The sequence below is a fragment of the Daphnia pulicaria genome, chromosome 6 (genome assembly GCF_021234035.1).
Source record: "Daphnia pulicaria isolate SC F1-1A chromosome 6, SC_F0-13Bv2, whole genome shotgun sequence".
In the NCBI taxonomy this organism is placed as follows: domain Eukaryota; kingdom Metazoa; phylum Arthropoda; class Branchiopoda; order Diplostraca; family Daphniidae; genus Daphnia; species Daphnia pulicaria.
This window is the reverse complement of record NC_060918.1, coordinates 7,274,504-7,296,641: the sequence shown is the minus strand read 5'-3', so window position 1 is coordinate 7,296,641 and position 22,138 is coordinate 7,274,504. Positions and strand designations below refer to the sequence as shown.

The 22,138-nt window shown below is 37.7% G+C and overlaps 1 non-coding gene and 54 pseudogenes across 1 annotated transcript; all 55 read right to left on the bottom strand.

The window, feature by feature from the left end:
* Positions 1–148: 148 nt before the first annotated feature.
* Positions 149–267, bottom strand: LOC124346524 (annotated as a pseudogene).
* A 284-nt stretch (positions 268–551) lies between these two features.
* LOC124345520 lies at positions 552–670 on the bottom strand (annotated as a pseudogene).
* A 284-nt stretch (positions 671–954) lies between these two features.
* On the bottom strand, positions 955–1,073 carry LOC124346443. Its single transcript, XR_006919934.1, has one exon. It is a non-coding gene; the product is annotated as a 5S ribosomal RNA (ribosomal RNA).
* Positions 1,074–1,357: 284 nt separating this feature from the next.
* Positions 1,358–1,476, bottom strand: LOC124346523 (annotated as a pseudogene).
* A 284-nt stretch (positions 1,477–1,760) lies between these two features.
* Positions 1,761–1,879, bottom strand: LOC124345914 (annotated as a pseudogene).
* A 284-nt stretch (positions 1,880–2,163) lies between these two features.
* LOC124346522 lies at positions 2,164–2,282 on the bottom strand (annotated as a pseudogene).
* A 285-nt stretch (positions 2,283–2,567) lies between these two features.
* LOC124346521 lies at positions 2,568–2,686 on the bottom strand (annotated as a pseudogene).
* Positions 2,687–2,971: 285 nt separating this feature from the next.
* LOC124346520 lies at positions 2,972–3,090 on the bottom strand (annotated as a pseudogene).
* A 285-nt stretch (positions 3,091–3,375) lies between these two features.
* Positions 3,376–3,494, bottom strand: LOC124346519 (annotated as a pseudogene).
* A 285-nt stretch (positions 3,495–3,779) lies between these two features.
* LOC124345913 lies at positions 3,780–3,898 on the bottom strand (annotated as a pseudogene).
* A 284-nt stretch (positions 3,899–4,182) lies between these two features.
* On the bottom strand, positions 4,183–4,301 carry LOC124346517 (annotated as a pseudogene).
* A 284-nt stretch (positions 4,302–4,585) lies between these two features.
* Positions 4,586–4,704, bottom strand: LOC124346516 (annotated as a pseudogene).
* A 284-nt stretch (positions 4,705–4,988) lies between these two features.
* On the bottom strand, positions 4,989–5,107 carry LOC124345912 (annotated as a pseudogene).
* A 284-nt stretch (positions 5,108–5,391) lies between these two features.
* Positions 5,392–5,510, bottom strand: LOC124346515 (annotated as a pseudogene).
* A 285-nt stretch (positions 5,511–5,795) lies between these two features.
* LOC124345911 lies at positions 5,796–5,914 on the bottom strand (annotated as a pseudogene).
* Positions 5,915–6,198: 284 nt separating this feature from the next.
* Positions 6,199–6,317, bottom strand: LOC124346514 (annotated as a pseudogene).
* A 285-nt stretch (positions 6,318–6,602) lies between these two features.
* Positions 6,603–6,721, bottom strand: LOC124346512 (annotated as a pseudogene).
* A 285-nt stretch (positions 6,722–7,006) lies between these two features.
* LOC124345910 lies at positions 7,007–7,125 on the bottom strand (annotated as a pseudogene).
* Positions 7,126–7,409: 284 nt separating this feature from the next.
* Positions 7,410–7,528, bottom strand: LOC124346511 (annotated as a pseudogene).
* Positions 7,529–7,812: 284 nt separating this feature from the next.
* On the bottom strand, positions 7,813–7,931 carry LOC124345909 (annotated as a pseudogene).
* A 284-nt stretch (positions 7,932–8,215) lies between these two features.
* On the bottom strand, positions 8,216–8,334 carry LOC124346510 (annotated as a pseudogene).
* Positions 8,335–8,619: 285 nt separating this feature from the next.
* On the bottom strand, positions 8,620–8,738 carry LOC124345908 (annotated as a pseudogene).
* Positions 8,739–9,022: 284 nt separating this feature from the next.
* Positions 9,023–9,141, bottom strand: LOC124346509 (annotated as a pseudogene).
* A 285-nt stretch (positions 9,142–9,426) lies between these two features.
* On the bottom strand, positions 9,427–9,545 carry LOC124346508 (annotated as a pseudogene).
* Positions 9,546–9,830: 285 nt separating this feature from the next.
* Positions 9,831–9,949, bottom strand: LOC124345905 (annotated as a pseudogene).
* A 284-nt stretch (positions 9,950–10,233) lies between these two features.
* LOC124346507 lies at positions 10,234–10,352 on the bottom strand (annotated as a pseudogene).
* Positions 10,353–10,637: 285 nt separating this feature from the next.
* LOC124346505 lies at positions 10,638–10,756 on the bottom strand (annotated as a pseudogene).
* A 284-nt stretch (positions 10,757–11,040) lies between these two features.
* Positions 11,041–11,159, bottom strand: LOC124346504 (annotated as a pseudogene).
* Positions 11,160–11,443: 284 nt separating this feature from the next.
* On the bottom strand, positions 11,444–11,562 carry LOC124345904 (annotated as a pseudogene).
* A 284-nt stretch (positions 11,563–11,846) lies between these two features.
* On the bottom strand, positions 11,847–11,965 carry LOC124346503 (annotated as a pseudogene).
* A 285-nt stretch (positions 11,966–12,250) lies between these two features.
* On the bottom strand, positions 12,251–12,369 carry LOC124345903 (annotated as a pseudogene).
* Positions 12,370–12,653: 284 nt separating this feature from the next.
* On the bottom strand, positions 12,654–12,772 carry LOC124346502 (annotated as a pseudogene).
* Positions 12,773–13,057: 285 nt separating this feature from the next.
* Positions 13,058–13,176, bottom strand: LOC124346501 (annotated as a pseudogene).
* A 285-nt stretch (positions 13,177–13,461) lies between these two features.
* On the bottom strand, positions 13,462–13,580 carry LOC124345335 (annotated as a pseudogene).
* Positions 13,581–13,865: 285 nt separating this feature from the next.
* On the bottom strand, positions 13,866–13,984 carry LOC124345818 (annotated as a pseudogene).
* Positions 13,985–14,268: 284 nt separating this feature from the next.
* Positions 14,269–14,387, bottom strand: LOC124345351 (annotated as a pseudogene).
* Positions 14,388–14,671: 284 nt separating this feature from the next.
* LOC124344755 lies at positions 14,672–14,790 on the bottom strand (annotated as a pseudogene).
* A 284-nt stretch (positions 14,791–15,074) lies between these two features.
* LOC124346500 lies at positions 15,075–15,193 on the bottom strand (annotated as a pseudogene).
* Positions 15,194–15,478: 285 nt separating this feature from the next.
* LOC124345817 lies at positions 15,479–15,597 on the bottom strand (annotated as a pseudogene).
* A 284-nt stretch (positions 15,598–15,881) lies between these two features.
* Positions 15,882–16,000, bottom strand: LOC124345350 (annotated as a pseudogene).
* Positions 16,001–16,284: 284 nt separating this feature from the next.
* Positions 16,285–16,403, bottom strand: LOC124344754 (annotated as a pseudogene).
* Positions 16,404–16,686: 283 nt separating this feature from the next.
* On the bottom strand, positions 16,687–16,804 carry LOC124345624 (annotated as a pseudogene).
* Positions 16,805–17,089: 285 nt separating this feature from the next.
* LOC124345623 lies at positions 17,090–17,207 on the bottom strand (annotated as a pseudogene).
* Positions 17,208–17,492: 285 nt separating this feature from the next.
* LOC124346499 lies at positions 17,493–17,611 on the bottom strand (annotated as a pseudogene).
* Positions 17,612–17,895: 284 nt separating this feature from the next.
* On the bottom strand, positions 17,896–18,014 carry LOC124344753 (annotated as a pseudogene).
* Positions 18,015–18,298: 284 nt separating this feature from the next.
* On the bottom strand, positions 18,299–18,417 carry LOC124346498 (annotated as a pseudogene).
* Positions 18,418–18,702: 285 nt separating this feature from the next.
* On the bottom strand, positions 18,703–18,821 carry LOC124345816 (annotated as a pseudogene).
* Positions 18,822–19,105: 284 nt separating this feature from the next.
* LOC124345349 lies at positions 19,106–19,224 on the bottom strand (annotated as a pseudogene).
* Positions 19,225–19,508: 284 nt separating this feature from the next.
* On the bottom strand, positions 19,509–19,627 carry LOC124344752 (annotated as a pseudogene).
* A 283-nt stretch (positions 19,628–19,910) lies between these two features.
* On the bottom strand, positions 19,911–20,028 carry LOC124345622 (annotated as a pseudogene).
* Positions 20,029–20,313: 285 nt separating this feature from the next.
* Positions 20,314–20,431, bottom strand: LOC124345620 (annotated as a pseudogene).
* A 285-nt stretch (positions 20,432–20,716) lies between these two features.
* LOC124346497 lies at positions 20,717–20,835 on the bottom strand (annotated as a pseudogene).
* A 284-nt stretch (positions 20,836–21,119) lies between these two features.
* Positions 21,120–21,238, bottom strand: LOC124344751 (annotated as a pseudogene).
* Positions 21,239–21,521: 283 nt separating this feature from the next.
* Positions 21,522–21,639, bottom strand: LOC124345619 (annotated as a pseudogene).
* Positions 21,640–21,924: 285 nt separating this feature from the next.
* On the bottom strand, positions 21,925–22,043 carry LOC124346496 (annotated as a pseudogene).
* Between the last annotated feature and the right edge of the window lie 95 nt (positions 22,044–22,138).

Here is a 22,138-nt window from a genome sequence, read left to right as displayed (position 1 = left end):
CTCAATGGAATTCATCCAGAATCATTCCTATAGATGAATTGAAGCTATCCCTGTGTCATTGAAATTTTTGATCTACGAATTTGGACTGGTAACCATCGTGATTGAAAAAAAATTTCAAGAAATTTGTTATTGAAAACAAACTATTCATCGCCAACGACATCCCGTATTCCCAAGCGGTCACCCTTCCAAGTACTAACGGGACTCGACGTAACTTAACTTCTGGGAGCTGACGAGACCAGGTGCGTTCTACGTGATATGGCCGTTGACATTCAAAAATGAAAATTTACCCTCCCAGTCCCAATGGATGAATAGAAAATCACTTCAAAGTGATAGAAATGTTTGTTCATTGAATTTGGACTGGTAACCATCGCGAATAATAAAACGCGATAAACTTTGAAAAAATCTCAATGGAATTCATCCAGAATCATTCCTATAGATGAATTGAAGCTATCCCTGTGTCATTGAAATTTTTGATCTACGAATTTGGACTGGTAATCATCGTGATTGAAAAAAAATTTCAAGAAATTTGTTATTGAAAACAAACTATTCATCGCCAACGACATCCCGTATTCCCAAGCGGTCACCCTTCCAAGTACTAACGGGACTCGACGTAACTTAACTTCTGGGAGCTGACGAGACAAGGTGCGTTCTACGTGATATGGCCGTTGACATTCAAAAATGAAAATTTACCCTCCCAGTCCCAATGGATGAATAGAAAATCACTTCAAAGTGATAGAAATGTTTGTTCATTGAATTTGGACTGGTAACCATCGCGAATAAAAAAACGCGATAAACTTTGAAAAACTCTCAATGGAATTCATCCAGAATCATTCCTATAGATGAATTGAACCTATCCCTGTGTCATTGAAATTTTTGATCTACGAATTTGGACTGGTAACCATCGTGATTGAAAAAAAATTTCAAGAAATTTGTTATTGAAAACAAACTATTCATCGCCAACGACATCACGTATTCCCAAGCGGTCACCCTTCCAAGTACTAACGGGACTCGACGTAACTTAACTTCTGGGAGCTGACGAGACCAGGTGCGTTCTACGTGATATGGCCGTTGACATTCAAAAACGAAAATTTAACCTCCCAGTCCCAATGGATGAATAGAAAATTACTTCAAAGTGATTGAAATGTTTGTTCATTGAATTCGGACTGGTAACCATCGCGAATAAAAAAACGCGATAGACTTTGAAAAACTCTCAATGGAATTCATCCAGAATCATTCCTATAGATGAATTGAAGCTATCCCTGTGTCATTGAAATTTTTGATCTACGAATTTGGACTGGTAACCATCGTGATTGAAAAAAAATTTCAAGAAATTTGTTATTGAAAACAAACTATTCATCGCCAACGACATCCCGTATTCCCAAGCGGTCACCCTTCCAAGTACTAACGGGACTCGACGTAACTTAACTTCTGGGAGCTGACGAGACCAGGTGCGTTCTACGTGATATGGCCGTTGACATTCAAAAATGAAAATTTACCCTCCCAGTCCCAATGGATGAATAGAAAATCATTTTAAAGTGATAGAAATGTTTGTTCATTGAATTTGGACTGGTAACCATCGCGAATAATAAAACGCGATAAACTTTGAAAAAATCTCAATGGAATTCATCCAGAATCATTCCTATAGATGAATTGAAGCTATCCCTGTGTCATTGAAATTTTTGATCTACGAATTTGGACTGGTAATCATCGTGATTGAAAAAAAATTTCAAGAAATTTGTTATTGAAAACAAACTATTCATCGCCAACGACATCCCGTATTACCAAGCGGTCACCCTTCCAAGTACTAACGGGACTCGACGTAACTTAACTTCTGGGAGCTGACGAGACAAGGTGCGTTCTACGTGATATGGCCGTTGACATTCAAAAATGAAAATTTACCCTCCCAGTCCCAATGGATGAATAGAAAATCACTTCAAAGTGATTGAAATGTTTGTTCATTGAATTTGGACTGGTAACCATCGCGAATAAAAAAACGCGATAAACTTTGAAAAACTCTCAATGGAATTCATCCAGAATCATTCCTATAGATGAATTGAACCTATCCCTGTGTCATTGAAATTTTTGATCTACGAATTTGGACTGGTAACCATCGTGATTGAAAAAAAATTTCAAGAAATTTGTTATTGAAAACAAACTATTCATCGCCAACGACATCCCGTATTCCCAAGCGGTCACCCTTCCAAGTACTAACGGGACTCGACGTAACTTAACTTCTGGGAGCTGACGAGACCAGGTGCGTTCTACGTGATATGGCCGTTGACATTCAAAAATAAAAAATTTACCCTCCCAGTCCCAATGGATGAATAGAAAATCACTTCAAAGTGATTGAAATGTTTGTTCATTGAATTTGGACTGGTAACCATCGCGAATAAAAAAACGCGATCAACTTTGAAAAACTCTCAATGGAATTCATCCAGAATCATTCCTATAGATGAATTGAACCTATCCCTGTGTCATTGAAATTTTTGATCTACGAATTTGGACTGGTAACCATCGTGATTGAAAAAAAATTTCAAGAAATTTGTTATTGAAAACAAACTATTCATCGCCAACGACATCCCGTATTCCCAAGCGGTCACCCTTCCAAGTACTAACGGGACTCGACGTAACTTAACTTCTGGGAGCTGACGAGACCAGGTGCGTTCTACGTGATATGGCCGTTGACATTCAAAAATAAAAAATTTACCCTCCCAGTCCCAATGGATGAATAGAAAATCACTTCAAAGTGATTGAAATGTTTGTTCATTGAATTTGGACTGGTAACCATCGCGAATAAAAAAACGCGATAAACTTTGAAAAACTCTCAATGGAATTCATCCAGAATCATTCCTATAGATGAATTGAACCTATCCCTGTGTCATTGAAATTTTTGATCTACGAATTTGGACTGGTAACCATCGTGATTGAAAAAAAATTTCAAGAAATTTGTTATTGAAAACAAACTATTCATCGCCAACGACATCCCGTATTCCCAAGCGGTCACCCTTCCAAGTACTAACGGGACTCGACGTAACTTAACTTCTGGGAGCTGACGAGACCAGGTGCGTTCTACGTGATATGGCCGTTGACATTCAAAAATAAAAAATTTACCCTCCCAGTCCCAATGGATGAATAGAAAATCACTTCAAAGTGATTGAAATGTTTGTTCATTGAATTTGGACTGGTAACCATCGCGAATAAAAAAACGCGATAAACTTTGAAAAACTCTCAATGGAATTCATCCAGAATCATTCCTATAGATGAATTGAACCTATCCCTGTGTCATTGAAATTTTTGATCTACGAATTTGGACTGGTAACCATCGTGATTGAAAAAAAATTTCAAGAAATTTGTTATTGAAAACAAACTATTCATCGCCAACGACATCCCGTATTCCCAAGCGGTCACCCTTCCAAGTACTAACGGGACTCGACGTAACTTAACTTCTGGGAGCTGACGAGACCAGGTGCGTTCTACGTGATATGGCCGTTGACATTCAAAAATAAAAAATTTACCCTCCCAGTCCCAATGGATGAATAGAAAATCACTTCAAAGTGATTGAAATGTTTGTTCATTGAATTCGGACTGGTAACCATCGCGAATAAAAAAACGCGATAGACTTTGAAAAACTCTCAATGGAATTCATCCAGAATCATTCCTATAGATGAATTGAAGCTATCCCTGTGTCATTGAAATTTTTGATCTACGAATTTGGACTGGTAATCATCGTGATTGAAAAAAAATTTCAAGAAATTTGTTATTGAAAACAAACTATTCATCGCCAACGACATCCCGTATTACCAAGCGGTCACCCTTCCAAGTACTAACGGGACTCGACGTAACTTAACTTCTGGGAGCTGACGAGACAAGGTGCGTTCTACGTGATATGGCCGTTGACATTCAAAAATGAAAATTTACCCTCCCAGTCCCAATGGATGAATAGAAAATCACTTCAAAGTGATAGAAATGTTTGTTCATTGAATTTGGACTGGTAACCATCACGAATAAAAACACGCGATCAACTTTGAAAAACTCTCAATGGAATTCATCCAGAATCATTCCTATAGATGAATTGAACCTATCCCTGTGTCATTGAAATTTTTGATCTACGAATTTGGACTGGTAACCATCGTGATTGAAAAAAAATTTCAAGAAATTTGTTATTGAAAACAAACTATTCATCGCCAACGACATCCCGTATTCCCAAGCGGTCACCCTTCCAAGTACTAACGGGACTCGACGTAACTTAACTTCTGGGAGCTGACGAGACCAGGTGCGTTCTACGTGATATGGCCGTTGACATTCAAAAACGAAAATTTAACCTCCCAGTCCCAATGGATGAATAGAAAATTACTTCAAAGTGATTGAAATGTTTGTTCATTGAATTCGGACTGGTAACCATCGCGAATAAAAAAACGCGATAGACTTTGAAAAACTCTCAATGGAATTCATCCAGAATCATTCCTATAGATGAATTGAAGCTATCCCTGTGTCATTGAAATTTTTGATCTACGAATTTGGACTGGTAACCATCGTGATTGAAAAAAAATTTCAAGAAATTTGTTATTGAAAACAAACTATTCATCGCCAACGACATCCCGTATTCCCAAGCGGTCACCCTTCCAAGTACTAACGGGACTCGACGTAACTTAACTTCTGGGAGCTGACGAGACCAGGTGCGTTCTACGTGATATGGCCGTTGACATTCAAAAATGAAAATTTACCCTCCCAGTCCCAATGGATGAATAGAAAATCATTTTAAAGTGATAGAAATGTTTGTTCATTGAATTTGGACTGGTAACCATCGCGAATAATAAAACGCGATAAACTTTGAAAAAATCTCAATGGAATTCATCCAGAATCATTCCTATAGATGAATTGAAGCTATCCCTGTGTCATTGAAATTTTTGATCTACGAATTTGGACTGGTAATCATCGTGATTGAAAAAAAATTTCAAGAAATTTGTTATTGAAAACAAACTATTCATCGCCAACGACATCCCGTATTACCAAGCGGTCACCCTTCCAAGTACTAACGGGACTCGACGTAACTTAACTTCTGGGAGCTGACGAGACAAGGTGCGTTCTACGTGATATGGCCGTTGACATTCAAAAATGAAAATTTACCCTCCCAGTCCCAATGGATGAATAGAAAATCACTTCAAAGTGATTGAAATGTTTGTTCATTGAATTTGGACTGGTAACCATCGCGAATAAAAAAACGCGATAAACTTTGAAAAACTCTCAATGGAATTCATCCAGAATCATTCCTATAGATGAATTGAACCTATCCCTGTGTCATTGAAATTTTTGATCTACGAATTTGGACTGGTAACCATCGTGATTGAAAAAAAATTTCAAGAAATTTGTTATTGAAAACAAACTATTCATCGCCAACGACATCCCGTATTCCCAAGCGGTCACCCTTCCAAGTACTAACGGGACTCGACGTAACTTAACTTCTGGGAGCTGACGAGACCAGGTGCGTTCTACGTGATATGGCCGTTGACATTCAAAAATAAAAAATTTACCCTCCCAGTCCCAATGGATGAATAGAAAATCACTTCAAAGTGATTGAAATGTTTGTTCATTGAATTCGGACTGGTAACCATCGCGAATAAAAAAACGCGATAGACTTTGAAAAACTCTCAATGGAATTCATCCAGAATCATTCCTATAGATGAATTGAAGCTATCCCTGTGTCATTGAAATTTTTGATCTACGAATTTGGACTGGTAATCATCGTGATTGAAAAAAAATTTCAAGAAATTTGTTATTGAAAACAAACTATTCATCGCCAACGACATCCCGTATTACCAAGCGGTCACCCTTCCAAGTACTAACGGGACTCGACGTAACTTAACTTCTGGGAGCTGACGAGACAAGGTGCGTTCTACGTGATATGGCCGTTGACATTCAAAAATGAAAATTTACCCTCCCAGTCCCAATGGATGAATAGAAAATCACTTCAAAGTGATAGAAATGTTTGTTCATTGAATTTGGACTGGTAACCATCACGAATAAAAACACGCGATCAACTTTGAAAAACTCTCAATGGAATTCATCCAGAATCATTCCTATAGATGAATTGAACCTATCCCTGTGTCATTGAAATTTTTGATCTACGAATTTGGACTGGTAACCATCGTGATTGAAAAAAAATTTCAAGAAATTTGTTATTGAAAACAAACTATTCATCGCCAACGACATCCCGTATTCCCAAGCGGTCACCCTTCCAAGTACTAACGGGACTCGACGTAACTTAACTTCTGGGAGCTGACGAGACCAGGTGCGTTCTACGTGATATGGCCGTTGACATTCAAAAATAAAAAATTTACCCTCCCAGTCCCAATGGATGAATAGAAAATCACTTCAAAGTGATTGAAATGTTTGTTCATTGAATTTGGACTGGTAACCATCGCGAATAAAAAAACGCGATAAACTTTGAAAAACTCTCAATGGAATTCATCCAGAATCATTCCTATAGATGAATTGAACCTATCCCTGTGTCATTGAAATTTTTGATCTACGAATTTGGACTGGTAACCATCGTGATTGAAAAAAAATTTCAAGAAATTTGTTATTGAAAACAAACTATTCATCGCCAACGACATCCCGTATTCCCAAGCGGTCACCCTTCCAAGTACTAACGGGACTCGACGTAACTTAACTTCTGGGAGCTGACGAGACCAGGTGCGTTCTACGTGATATGGCCGTTGACATTCAAAAATAAAAAATTTACCCTCCCAGTCCCAATGGATGAATAGAAAATCACTTCAAAGTGATTGAAATGTTTGTTCATTGAATTCGGACTGGTAACCATCGCGAATAAAAAAACGCGATAGACTTTGAAAAACTCTCAATGGAATTCATCCAGAATCATTCCTATAGATGAATTGAAGCTATCCCTGTGTCATTGAAATTTTTGATCTACGAATTTGGACTGGTAATCATCGTGATTGAAAAAAAATTTCAAGAAATTTGTTATTGAAAACAAACTATTCATCGCCAACGACATCCCGTATTACCAAGCGGTCACCCTTCCAAGTACTAACGGGACTCGACGTAACTTAACTTCTGGGAGCTGACGAGACAAGGTGCGTTCTACGTGATATGGCCGTTGACATTCAAAAATGAAAATTTACCCTCCCAGTCCCAATGGATGAATAGAAAATCACTTCAAAGTGATAGAAATGTTTGTTCATTGAATTTGGACTGGTAACCATCACGAATAAAAACACGCGATCAACTTTGAAAAACTCTCAATGGAATTCATCCAGAATCATTCCTATAGATGAATTGAACCTATCCCTGTGTCATTGAAATTTTTGATCTACGAATTTGGACTGGTAACCATCGTGATTGAAAAAAAATTTCAAGAAATTTGTTATTGAAAACAAACTATTCATCGCCAACGACATCCCGTATTCCCAAGCGGTCACCCTTCCAAGTACTAACGGGACTCGACGTAACTTAACTTCTGGGAGCTGACGAGACCAGGTGCGTTCTACGTGATATGGCCGTTGACATTCAAAAATGAAAATTTACCCTCCCAGTCCCAATGGATGAATAGAAAATCATTTTAAAGTGATAGAAATGTTTGTTCATTGAATTTGGACTGGTAACCATCGCGAATAATAAAACGCGATAAACTTTGAAAAAATCTCAATGGAATTCATCCAGAATCATTCCTATAGATGAATTGAAGCTATCCCTGTGTCATTGAAATTTTTGATCTACGAATTTGGACTGGTAATCATCGTGATTGAAAAAAAATTTCAAGAAATTTGTTATTGAAAACAAACTATTCATCGCCAACGACATCCCGTATTACCAAGCGGTCACCCTTCCAAGTACTAACGGGACTCGACGTAACTTAACTTCTGGGAGCTGACGAGACAAGGTGCGTTCTACGTGATATGGCCGTTGACATTCAAAAATGAAAATTTACCCTCCCAGTCCCAATGGATGAATAGAAAATCACTTCAAAGTGATTGAAATGTTTGTTCATTGAATTTGGACTGGTAACCATCGCGAATAAAAAAACGCGATAAACTTTGAAAAACTCTCAATGGAATTCATCCAGAATCATTCCTATAGATGAATTGAACCTATCCCTGTGTCATTGAAATTTTTGATCTACGAATTTGGACTGGTAACCATCGTGATTGAAAAAAAATTTCAAGAAATTTGTTATTGAAAACAAACTATTCATCGCCAACGACATCCCGTATTCCCAAGCGGTCACCCTTCCAAGTACTAACGGGACTCGACGTAACTTAACTTCTGGGAGCTGACGAGACCAGGTGCGTTCTACGTGATATGGCCGTTGACATTCAAAAATAAAAAATTTACCCTCCCAGTCCCAATGGATGAATAGAAAATCACTTCAAAGTGATTGAAATGTTTGTTCATTGAATTCGGACTGGTAACCATCGCGAATAAAAAAACGCGATAGACTTTGAAAAACTCTCAATGGAATTCATCCAGAATCATTCCTATAGATGAATTGAAGCTATCCCTGTGTCATTGAAATTTTTGATCTACGAATTTGGACTGGTAATCATCGTGATTGAAAAAAAATTTCAAGAAATTTGTTATTGAAAACAAACTATTCATCGCCAACGACATCCCGTATTACCAAGCGGTCACCCTTCCAAGTACTAACGGGACTCGACGTAACTTAACTTCTGGGAGCTGACGAGACAAGGTGCGTTCTACGTGATATGGCCGTTGACATTCAAAAATGAAAATTTACCCTCCCAGTCCCAATGGATGAATAGAAAATCACTTCAAAGTGATAGAAATGTTTGTTCATTGAATTTGGACTGGTAACCATCACGAATAAAAACACGCGATCAACTTTGAAAAACTCTCAATGGAATTCATCCAGAATCATTCCTATAGATGAATTGAACCTATCCCTGTGTCATTGAAATTTTTGATCTACGAATTTGGACTGGTAACCATCGTGATTGAAAAAAAATTTCAAGAAATTTGTTATTGAAAACAAACTATTCATCGCCAACGACATCCCGTATTCCCAAGCGGTCACCCTTCCAAGTACTAACGGGACTCGACGTAACTTAACTTCTGGGAGCTGACGAGACCAGGTGCGTTCTACGTGATATGGCCGTTGACATTCAAAAATAAAAAATTTACCCTCCCAGTCCCAATGGATGAATAGAAAATCACTTCAAAGTGATTGAAATGTTTGTTCATTGAATTTGGACTGGTAACCATCGCGAATAAAAAAACGCGATAAACTTTGAAAAACTCTCAATGGAATTCATCCAGAATCATTCCTATAGATGAATTGAACCTATCCCTGTGTCATTGAAATTTTTGATCTACGAATTTGGACTGGTAACCATCGTGATTGAAAAAAAATTTCAAGAAATTTGTTATTGAAAACAAACTATTCATCGCCAACGACATCCCGTATTCCCAAGCGGTCACCCTTCCAAGTACTAACGGGACTCGACGTAACTTAACTTCTGGGAGCTGACGAGACCAGGTGCGTTCTACGTGATATGGCCGTTGACATTCAAAAATAAAAAATTTACCCTCCCAGTCCCAATGGATGAATAGAAAATCACTTCAAAGTGATTGAAATGTTTGTTCATTGAATTCGGACTGGTAACCATCGCGAATAAAAAAACGCGATAGACTTTGAAAAACTCTCAATGGAATTCATCCAGAATCATTCCTATAGATGAATTGAAGCTATCCCTGTGTCATTGAAATTTTTGATCTACGAATTTGGACTGGTAATCATCGTGATTGAAAAAAAATTTCAAGAAATTTGTTATTGAAAACAAACTATTCATCGCCAACGACATCCCGTATTACCAAGCGGTCACCCTTCCAAGTACTAACGGGACTCGACGTAACTTAACTTCTGGGAGCTGACGAGACAAGGTGCGTTCTACGTGATATGGCCGTTGACATTCAAAAATGAAAATTTACCCTCCCAGTCCCAATGGATGAATAGAAAATCACTTCAAAGTGATAGAAATGTTTGTTCATTGAATTTGGACTGGTAACCATCACGAATAAAAACACGCGATCAACTTTGAAAAACTCTCAATGGAATTCATCCAGAATCATTCCTATAGATGAATTGAACCTATCCCTGTGTCATTGAAATTTTTGATCTACGAATTTGGACTGGTAACCATCGTGATTGAAAAAAAATTTCAAGAAATTTGTTATTGAAAACAAACTATTCATCGCCAACGACATCCCGTATTCCCAAGCGGTCACCCTTCCAAGTACTAACGGGACTCGACGTAACTTAACTTCTGGGAGCTGACGAGACCAGGTGCGTTCTACGTGATATGGCCGTTGACATTCAAAAATAAAAAATTTACCCTCCCAGTCCCAATGGATGAATAGAAAATCACTTCAAAGTGATTGAAATGTTTTTTCATTGAATTTGGACTGGTAACCATCGCGAATAAAAAAACGCGATAAACTTTGAAAAACTCTCAATGGAATTCATCCAGAATCATTCCTATAGATGAATTGAACCTATCCCTGTGTCATTGAAATTTTTGATCTACGAATTTGGACTGGTAACCATCGTGATTGAAAAAAAATTTCAAGAAATTTGTTATTGAAAACAAACTATTCATCGCCAACGACATCCCGTATTCCCAAGCGGTCACCCTTCCAAGTACTAACGGGACTCGACGTAACTTAACTTCTGGGAGCTGACGAGACCAGGTGCGTTCTACGTGATATGGCCGTTGACATTCAAAAACGAAAATTTAACCTCCCAGTCCCAATGGATGAATAGAAAATTACTTCAAAGTGATTGAAATGTTTGTTCATTGAATTCGGACTGGTAACCATCGCGAATAAAAAAACGCGATAGACTTTGAAAAACTCTCAATGGAATTCATCCAGAATCATTCCTATAGATGAATTGAAGCTATCCCTGTGTCATTGAAATTTTTGATCTACGAATTTGGACTGGTAACCATCGTGATTGAAAAAAAATTTCAAGAAATTTGTTATTGAAAACAAACTATTCATCGCCAACGACATCCCGTATTCCCAAGCGGTCACCCTTCCAAGTACTAACGGGACTCGACGTAACTTAACTTCTGGGAGCTGACGAGACCAGGTGCGTTCTACGTGATATGGCCGTTGACATTCAAAAATGAAAATTTACCCTCCCAGTCCCAATGGATGAATAGAAAATCATTTTAAAGTGATAGAAATGTTTGTTCATTGAATTTGGACTGGTAACCATCGCGAATAATAAAACGCGATAAACTTTGAAAAAATCTCAATGGAATTCATCCAGAATCATTCCTATAGATGAATTGAAGCTATCCCTGTGTCATTGAAATTTTTGATCTACGAATTTGGACTGGTAATCATCGTGATTGAAAAAAAATTTCAAGAAATTTGTTATTGAAAACAAACTATTCATCGCCAACGACATCCCGTATTACCAAGCGGTCACCCTTCCAAGTACTAACGGGACTCGACGTAACTTAACTTCTGGGAGCTGACGAGACAAGGTGCGTTCTACGTGATATGGCCGTTGACATTCAAAAATGAAAATTTACCCTCCCAGTCCCAATGGATGAATAGAAAATCACTTCAAAGTGATTGAAATGTTTGTTCATTGAATTTGGACTGGTAACCATCGCGAATAAAAAAACGCGATAAACTTTGAAAAACTCTCAATGGAATTCATCCAGAATCATTCCTATAGATGAATTGAACCTATCCCTGTGTCATTGAAATTTTTGATCTACGAATTTGGACTGGTAACCATCGTGATTGAAAAAAAATTTCAAGAAATTTGTTATTGAAAACAAACTATTCATCGCCAACGACATCCCGTATTCCCAAGCGGTCACCCTTCCAAGTACTAACGGGACTCGACGTAACTTAACTTCTGGGAGCTGACGAGACCAGGTGCGTTCTACGTGATATGGCCGTTGACATTCAAAAATAAAAAATTTACCCTCCCAGTCCCAATGGATGAATAGAAAATCACTTCAAAGTGATTGAAATGTTTGTTCATTGAATTCGGACTGGTAACCATCGCGAATAAAAAAACGCGATAGACTTTGAAAAACTCTCAATGGAATTCATCCAGAATCATTCCTATAGATGAATTGAAGCTATCCCTGTGTCATTGAAATTTTTGATCTACGAATTTGGACTGGTAATCATCGTGATTGAAAAAAAATTTCAAGAAATTTGTTATTGAAAACAAACTATTCATCGCCAACGACATCCCGTATTACCAAGCGGTCACCCTTCCAAGTACTAACGGGACTCGACGTAACTTAACTTCTGGGAGCTGACGAGACAAGGTGCGTTCTACGTGATATGGCCGTTGACATTCAAAAATGAAAATTTACCCTCCCAGTCCCAATGGATGAATAGAAAATCACTTCAAAGTGATAGAAATGTTTGTTCATTGAATTTGGACTGGTAACCATCACGAATAAAAACACGCGATCAACTTTGAAAAACTCTCAATGGAATTCATCCAGAATCATTCCTATAGATGAATTGAACCTATCCCTGTGTCATTGAAATTTTTGATCTACGAATTTGGACTGGTAACCATCGTGATTGAAAAAAAATTTCAAGAAATTTGTTATTGAAAACAAACTATTCATCGCCAACGACATCCCGTATTCCCAAGCGGTCACCCTTCCAAGTACTAACGGGACTCGACGTAACTTAACTTCTGGGAGCTGACGAGACCAGGTGCGTTCTACGTGATATGGCCGTTGACATTCAAAAATAAAAAATTTACCCTCCCAGTCCCAATGGATGAATAGAAAATCACTTCAAAGTGATTGAAATGTTTGTTCATTGAATTTGGACTGGTAACCATCGCGAATAAAAAAACGCGATAAACTTTGAAAAACTCTCAATGGAATTCATCCAGAATCATTCCTATAGATGAATTGAACCTATCCCTGTGTCATTGAAATTTTTGATCTACGAATTTGGACTGGTAACCATCGTGATTGAAAAAAAATTTCAAGAAATTTGTTATTGAAAACAAACTATTCATCGCCAACGACATCCCGTATTCCCAAGCGGTCACCCTTCCAAGTACTAACGGGACTCGACGTAACTTAACTTCTGGGAGCTGACGAGACCAGGTGCGTTCTACGTGATATGGCCGTTGACATTCAAAAATAAAAAATTTACCCTCCCAGTCCCAATGGATGAATAGAAAATCACTTCAAAGTGATTGAAATGTTTGTTCATTGAATTCGGACTGGTAACCATCGCGAATAAAAAAACGCGATAGACTTTGAAAAACTCTCAATGGAATTCATCCAGAATCATTCCTATAGATGAATTGAAGCTATCCCTGTGTCATTGAAATTTTTGATCTACGAATTTGGACTGGTAATCATCGTGATTGAAAAAAAATTTCAAGAAATTTGTTATTGAAAACAAACTATTCATCGCCAACGACATCCCGTATTACCAAGCGGTCACCCTTCCAAGTACTAACGGGACTCGACGTAACTTAACTTCTGGGAGCTGACGAGACCAGGTGCGTTCTACGTGATATGGCCGTTGACATTCAAAAATAAAAAATTTACCCTCCCAGTCCCAATGGATGAATAGAAAATCACTTCAAAGTGATTGAAATGTTTGTTCATTGAATTCGGACTGGTAACCATCGCGAATAAAAAAACGCGATAGACTTTGAAAAACTCTCAATGGAATTCATCCAGAATCATTCCTATAGATGAATTGAACCTATCCCTGTGTCATTGAAATTTTTGATCTACGAATTTGGACTGGTAACCATCGTGATTGAAAAAAAATTTCAAGAAATTTGTTATTGAAAACAAACTATTCATCGCCAACGACATCCCGTATTCCCAAGCGGTCACCCTTCCAAGTACTAACGGGACTCGACGTAACTTAACTTCTGGGAGCTGACGAAACAAGGTGCGTTCTACGTGATATGGCCGTTGACATTCAAAAATGAAAATTTACCCTCCCAGTCCCAATGGATGAATAGAAAATCACTTCAAAGTGATTGAAATGTTTGTCCATTGAATTCGGACTGGTAACCATCGCGAATAAAAAATCGCGATAAACTTTGAAAAACTCTCAATGGAATTCATCCAGAATCATTCCTATAGATGAATTGAACCTATCCCTGTGTCATTGAAATTTTTGATCTACGAATTTGGACTGGTAACCATCGTGATTGAAAAAAAATTTCAAGAAATTTGTTATTGAAAACAAACTATTCATCGCCAACGACATCACGTATTCCCAAGCGGTCACCCTTCCAAGTACTAACGGGACTCGACGTAACTTAACTTCTGGGAGCTGACGAGACAAGGTGCGTTCTACGTGATATGGCCGTTGACATTCAAAAATGAAAATTTACCCTCCCAGTCCCAATGGATGAATAGAAAATCACTTCAAAGTGATAGAAATGTTTGTTCATTGAATTTGGACTGGTAACCATCGCGAATAAAAAAACGCGATAAACTTTGAAAAACTCTCAATGGAATTCATCCAGAATCATTCCTATAGATGAATTGAACCTATCCCTTTGTCATTGAAATTTTTGATCTATGAATTTGGACTGGTAACCATCGTGATTGAAAAAAAATTTAAAGAAATTTGTTATTGAAAACAAACTATTTATCGCCAACGACATCCCGTATTCCCAAGCGGTCACCCTTCCAAGTACTAACGGGACTCGACGTAACTTAACTTTTGGGAGCTGACGAGACCAGGTGCGTTCTACGTGATATGGCCGTTGACATTCAAAAATGAAAATTTACCCTCCCAGTCCCAATGGATGAATAGAAAATCACTTCAAAGTGATAGAAATGTTTGTTCATTGAATTTGGACTGGTAACCATCGCGAATAATAAAACGCGATAAACTTTGAAAAAATCTCAATGGAAATTATCCAGAATCATTCCTATAGATGAATTGAAGCTATCCCTGTGTCATTGAAATTTTTGATCTACGAATTTGGACTGGTAACCATCGTGATTGAAAAAAAATTTCAAGAAATTTGTTATTGAAAACAAACTATTCATCGCCAACGACATCCCGTATTCCCAAGCGGTCACCCTTCCAAGTACTAACGGGACTCGACGTAACTTAACTTCTGGGAGCTGACGAGACCAGGTGCGTTCTACGTGATATGGCCGTTGACATTCAAAAATAAAAAATTTACCCTCCCAGTCCCAATGGATGAATAGAAAATCACTTCAAAGTGATTGAAATGTTTGTTCATTGAATTCGGACTGGTAACCATCGCGAATAAAAAAACGCGATAGACTTTGAAAAACTCTCAATGGAATTCATCCAGAATCATTCCTATAGATGAATTGAACCTATCCCTGTGTCATTGAAAATTTTGATCTACGAATTTGGACTGGTAACCATCGTGATTGAAAAAAAATTTCAAGAAATTTGTTATTGAAAACAAACTATTCATCGCCAACGACATCCCGTATTCCCAAGCGGTCACCCTTCCAAGTACTAACGGGACTCGACGTAACTTAACTTCTGGGAGCTGACGAAACAAGGTGCGTTCTACGTGATATGGCCGTTGACATTCAAAAATGAAAATTTACCCTCCCAGTCCCAATGGATGAATAGAAAATCACTTCAAAGTGATTGAAATGTTTGTCCATTGAATTCGGACTGGTAACCATCGCGAATAAAAAATCGCGATAAACTTTGAAAAACTCTCAATGGAATTCATCCAGAATCATTCCTATAGATGAATTGAACCTATCCCTGTGTCATTGAAATTTTTGATCTACGAATTTGGACTGGTAACCATCGTGATTGAAAAAAAATTTCAAGAAATTTGTTATTGAAAACAAACTATTCATCGCCAACGACATCACGTATTCCCAAGCGGTCACCCTTCCAAGTACTAACGGGACTCGACGTAACTTAACTTCTGGGAGCTGACGAGACAAGGTGCGTTCTACGTGATATGGCCGTTGACATTCAAAAATGAAAATTTACCCTCCCAGTCCCAATGGATGAATAGAAAATCACTTCAAAGTGATAGAAATGTTTGTTCATTGAATTTGGACTGGTAACCATCGCGAATAAAAAAACGCGATAAACTTTGAAAAACTCTCAATGGAATTCATCCAGAATCATTCCTATAGATGAATTGAACCTATCCCTTTGTCATTGAAATTTTTGATCTATGAATTTGGACTGGTAACCATCGTGATTGAAAAAAAATTTAAAGAAATTTGTTATTGAAAACAAACTATTTATCGCCAACGACATCCCGTATTCCCAAGCGGTCACCCTTCCAAGTACTAACGGGACTCGACGTAACTTAACTTTTGGGAGCTGACGAGACCAGGTGCGTTCTACGTGATATGGCCGTTGACATTCAAAAATGAAAATTTACCCTCCCAGTCCCAATGGATGAATAAAAAATCAAATCAAAGTGATAGAAATGTTTGTTCATTGAATTTGGACTGGTAACCATCGCGAATAAAAAACGCGATCAACTTTGAAAAACTCTCAATGGAATTCATCCAGAATCATTCCTATAGATGAATTGAACCTATCCTTGTGTCATTGAAATTTTTGATCTACGAATTAGGACTGTTAACCATCGTGATTGAAAAAATATTTCAAGAAATTTGTTATTGAAAACAAACTATTCATCGCCAACGACATCCGTATTCCCAAGCGGTCACCCTTCCAAGTACTAACGGGACTCGACGTAACTTAACTTCTGGGAGCTGACGAGACCAGGTACGTTCTACGTGATATGGCCGTTGACATTCAAAAATAAAAAATTTACCCTCCCAGTCCCAATGGATGAATAGAAAATAACTTCAAAGTGATTTTAATGTTTGTTCATTGAATTTGGCATGGTAACCATCGCGAATAAAAAAACGCGATCAACTTTGAAAAACTCTCAATGGAATTCATCCAGAATCATTCCTATAGATGAATTGAACCTATCCCTGTGTCATTGAAATTTTTGATCTACGAATTAGGACTGTTAACCATCGTGATTGAAAAAAAATTTCAAGAAATTTGTTATTGAAAACAAACTATTCATCGCCAACGACATCCGTATTCCCAAGCGGTCACCCTTCCAAGTACTAACGGGACTCGACGTAACTTAACTTCTGGGAGCTGACGAGACCAGGTACGTTCTACGTGATATGGCCGTTGACATTCAAAAATAAAAAATTTACCCTCCCAGTCCCAATGGATGAATAGAAAATAACTTCAAAGTGATTTTAATGTTTGTTCATTGAATTTGGCATGGTAACCATCGCGAATAAAAAAACGCGATCAACTTTGAAAAACTCTCAATGGAATTCATCCAGAATCATTCCTATAGATGAATTGAACCTATCCCTGTGTCATTGAAATTTTTGATCTACGAATTTGGACTGGTAACCATCGTGATTGAAAAAAAATTTCAAGAAATTTGTTATTGAAAACAAACTATTCATCGCCAACGACATCCCGTATTCCCAAGCGGTCACCCTTCCAAGTACTAACGGGACTCGACGTAACTTAACTTCTGGGAGCTGACGAGACCAGGTGCGTTCTACGTGATATGGCCGTTGACATTCAAAAATGAAAATTTACCCTCCCAGTCCCAATGGATGAATAGAAAATCACTTCAAAGTGATAGAAATGTTTGTTCATTGAATTTGGACTGGTAACCATCGCGAATAAAAAAACGCGATAAACTTTGAAAAACTCTCAATGGAATTCATCCAGAATCATTCCTATAGATGAATTGAACCTATCCCTTTGTCATTGAAATTTTTGATCTATGAATTTGGACTGGTAACCATCGTGATTGAAAAAAAATTTAAAGAAATTTGTTATTGAAAACAAACTATTTATCGCCAACGACATCCCGTATTCCCAAGCGGTCACCCTTCCAAGTACTAACGGGACTCGACGTAACTTAACTTTTGGGAGCTGACGAGACCAGGTGCGTTCTACGTGATATGGCCGTTGACATTCAAAAATGAAAATTTACCCTCCCAGTCCCAATGGATGAATAGAAAATCACTTCAAAGTGATAGAAATGTTTGTTCATTGAATTTGGACTGGTAACCATCGCGAATAATAAAACGCGATAAACTTTGAAAAAATCTCAATGGAAATTATCCAGAATCATTCCTATAGATGAATTGAAGCTATCCCTGTGTCATTGAAATTTTTGATCTACGAATTTGGACTGGTAACCATCGTGATTGAAAAAAAATTTCAAGAAATTTGTTATTGAAAACAAACTATTCATCGCCAACGACATCCCGTATTCCCAAGCGGTCACCCTTCCAAGTACTAACGGGACTCGACGTAACTTAACTTCTGGGAGCTGACGAGACCAGGTGCGTTCTACGTGATATGGCCGTTGACATTCAAAAATAAAAAATTTACCCTCCCAGTCCCAATGGATGAATAGAAAATCACTTCAAAGTGATTGAAATGTTTGTTCATTGAATTCGGACTGGTAACCATCGCGAATAAAAAAACGCGATAGACTTTGAAAAACTCTCAATGGAATTCATCCAGAATCATTCCTATAGATGAATTGAACCTATCCCTGTGTCATTGAAATTTTTGATCTACGAATTTGGACTGGTAACCATCGTGATTGAAAAAAAATTTCAAGAAATTTGTTATTGAAAACAAACTATTCATCGCCAACGACATCCCGTATTCCCAAGCGGTCACCCTTCCAAGTACTAACGGGACTCGACGTAACTTAACTTCTGGGAGCTGACGAAACAAGGTGCGTTCTACGTGATATGGCCGTTGACATTCAAAAATGAAAATTTACCCTCCCAGTCCCAATGGATGAATAGAAAATCACTTCAAAGTGATTGAAATGTTTGTCCATTGAATTCGGACTGGTAACCATCGCGAATAAAAAATCGCGATAAACTTTGAAAAACTCTCAATGGAATTCATCCAGAATCATTCCTATAGATGAATTGAACCTATCCCTGTGTCATTGAAATTTTTGATCTACGAATTTGGACTGGTAACCATCGTGATTGAAAAAAAATTTCAAGAAATTTGTTATTGAAAACAAACTATTCATCGCCAACGACATCACGTATTCCCAAGCGGTCACCCTTCCAAGTACTAACGGGACTCGACGTAACTTAACTTCTGGGAGCTGACGAGACAAGGTGCGTTCTACGTGATATGGCCGTTGACATTCAAAAATGAAAATTTACCCTCCCAGTCCCAATGGATGAATAGAAAATCACTTCAAAGTGATAGAAATGTTTGTTCATTGAATTTGGACTGGTAACCATCGCGAATAAAAAAACGCGATAAACTTTGAAAAACTCTCAATGGAATTCATCCAGAATCATTCCTATAGATGAATTGAACCTATCCCTTTGTCATTGAAATTTTTGATCTATGAATTTGGACTGGTAACCATCGTGATTGAAAAAAAATTTAAAGAAATTTGTTATTGAAAACAAACTATTTATCGCCAACGACATCCCGTATTCCCAAGCGGTCACCCTTCCAAGTACTAACGGGACTCGACGTAACTTAACTTTTGGGAGCTGACGAGACCAGGTGCGTTCTACGTGATATGGCCGTTGACATTCAAAAATGAAAATTTACCCTCCCAGTCCCAATGGATGAATAAAAAATCAAATCAAAGTGATAGAAATGTTTGTTCATTGAATTTGGACTGGTAACCATCGCGAATAAAAAACGCGATCAACTTTGAAAAACTCTCAATGGAATTCATCCAGAATCATTCCTATAGATGAATTGAACCTATCCTTGTGTCATTGAAATTTTTGATCTACGAATTAGGACTGTTAACCATCGTGATTGAAAAAATATTTCAAGAAATTTGTTATTGAAAACAAACTATTCATCGCCAACGACATCCGTATTCCCAAGCGGTCACCCTTCCAAGTACTAACGGGACTCGACGTAACTTAACTTCTGGGAGCTGACGAGACCAGGTACGTTCTACGTGATATGGCCGTTGACATTCAAAAATAAAAAATTTACCCTCCCAGTCCCAATGGATGAATAGAAAATAACTTCAAAGTGATTTTAATGTTTGTTCATTGAATTTGGCATGGTAACCATCGCGAATAAAAAAACGCGATCAACTTTGAAAAACTCTCAATGGAATTCATCCAGAATCATTCCTATAGATGAATTGAACCTATCCCTGTGTCATTGAAATTTTTGATCTACGAATTAGGACTGTTAACCATCGTGATTGAAAAAAAATTTCAAGAAATTTGTTATTGAAAACAAACTATTCATCGCCAACGACATCCGTATTCCCAAGCGGTCACCCTTCCAAGTACTAACGGGACTCGACGTAACTTAACTTCTGGGAGCTGACGAGACCAGGTACGTTCTACGTGATATGGCCGTTGACATTCAAAAATAAAAAATTTACCCTCCCAGTCCCAATGGATGAATAGAAAATAACTTCAAAGTGATTTTAATGTTTGTTCATTGAATTTGGCATGGTAACCATCGCGAATAAAAAAACGCGATCAACTTTGAAAAACTCTCAATGGAATTCATCCAGAATCATTCCTATAGATGAATTGAACCTATCCCTGTGTCATTGAAATTTTTGATCTACGAATTTGGACTGGTAACCATCGTGATTGAAAAAAAATTTCAAGAAATTTGTTATTGAAAACAAACTATTCATCGCCAACGACATCCCGTATTCCCAAGCGGTCACCCTTCCAAGTACTAACGGGACTCGACGTAACTTAACTTCTGGGAGCTGACGAGACCAGGTGCGTTCTACGTGATATGGCCGTTGACATTCAAAAATGAAAATTTACCCTCCCAGTCCCAATGGATGAATAGAAAATCACTTCAAAGTGATAGAAATGTTTGTTCATTGAATTTGGACTGGTAACCATCGCGAATAAAAAAACGCGATAAACTTTGAAAAACTCTCAATGGAATTCATCCAGAATCATTCCTATAGATGAATTGAACCTATCCCTTTGTCATTGAAATTTTTGATCTATGAATTTGGACTGGTAACCATCGTGATTGAAAAAAAATTTAAAGAAATTTGTTATTGAAAACAAACTATTTATCGCCAACGACATCCCGTATTCCCAAGCGGTCACCCTTCCAAGTACTAACGGGACTCGACGTAACTTAACTTTTGGGAGCTGACGAGACCAGGTGCGTTCTACGTGATATGGCCGTTGACATTCAAAAATGAAAATTTACCCTCCCAGTCCCAATGGATGAATAAAAAATCAAATCAAAGTGATAGAAATGTTTGTTCATTGAATTTGGACTGGTAACCATCGCGAATAAAAAACGCGATCAACTTTGAAAAACTCTCAATGGAATTCATCCAGAATCATTCCTATAGATGAATTGAACCTATCCTTGTGTCATTGAAATTTTTGATCTACGAATTAGGACTGTTAACCATCGTGATTGAAAAAATATTTCAAGAAATTTGTTATTGAAAACAAACTATTCATCGCCAACGACATCCGTATTCCCAAGCGGTCACCCTTCCAAGTACTAACGGGACTCGACGTAACTTAACTTCTGGGAGCTGACGAGACCAGGTACGTTCTACGTGATATGGCCGTTGACATTCAAAAATAAAAAATTTACCCTCCCAGTCCCAATGGATGAATAGAAAATAACTTCAAAGTGATTTTAATGTTTGTTCATTGAATTTGGCATGGTAACCATCGCGAATAAAAAAACGCGATCAACTTTGAAAAACTCTCAATGGAATTCATCCAGAATCATTCCTATAGATGAATTGAACCTATCCCTGTGTCATTGAAATTTTTGATCTACGAATTTGGACTGGTAACCATCGTGATTGAAAAAAAATTTCAAGAAATTTGTTATTGAAAACAAACTATTCATCGCCAACGACATCCCGTATTCCCAAGCGGTCACCCTTCCAAGTACTAACGGGACTCGACGTAACTTAACTTCTGGGAGCTGACGAGACCAGGTGCGTTCTACGTGATATGGCCGTTGACATTCAAAAATGAAAATTTACCCTCCCAGTCCCAATGGATGAATAGAAAATCACTTCAAAGTGATAGAAATGTTTGTTCATTGAATTTGGACTGGT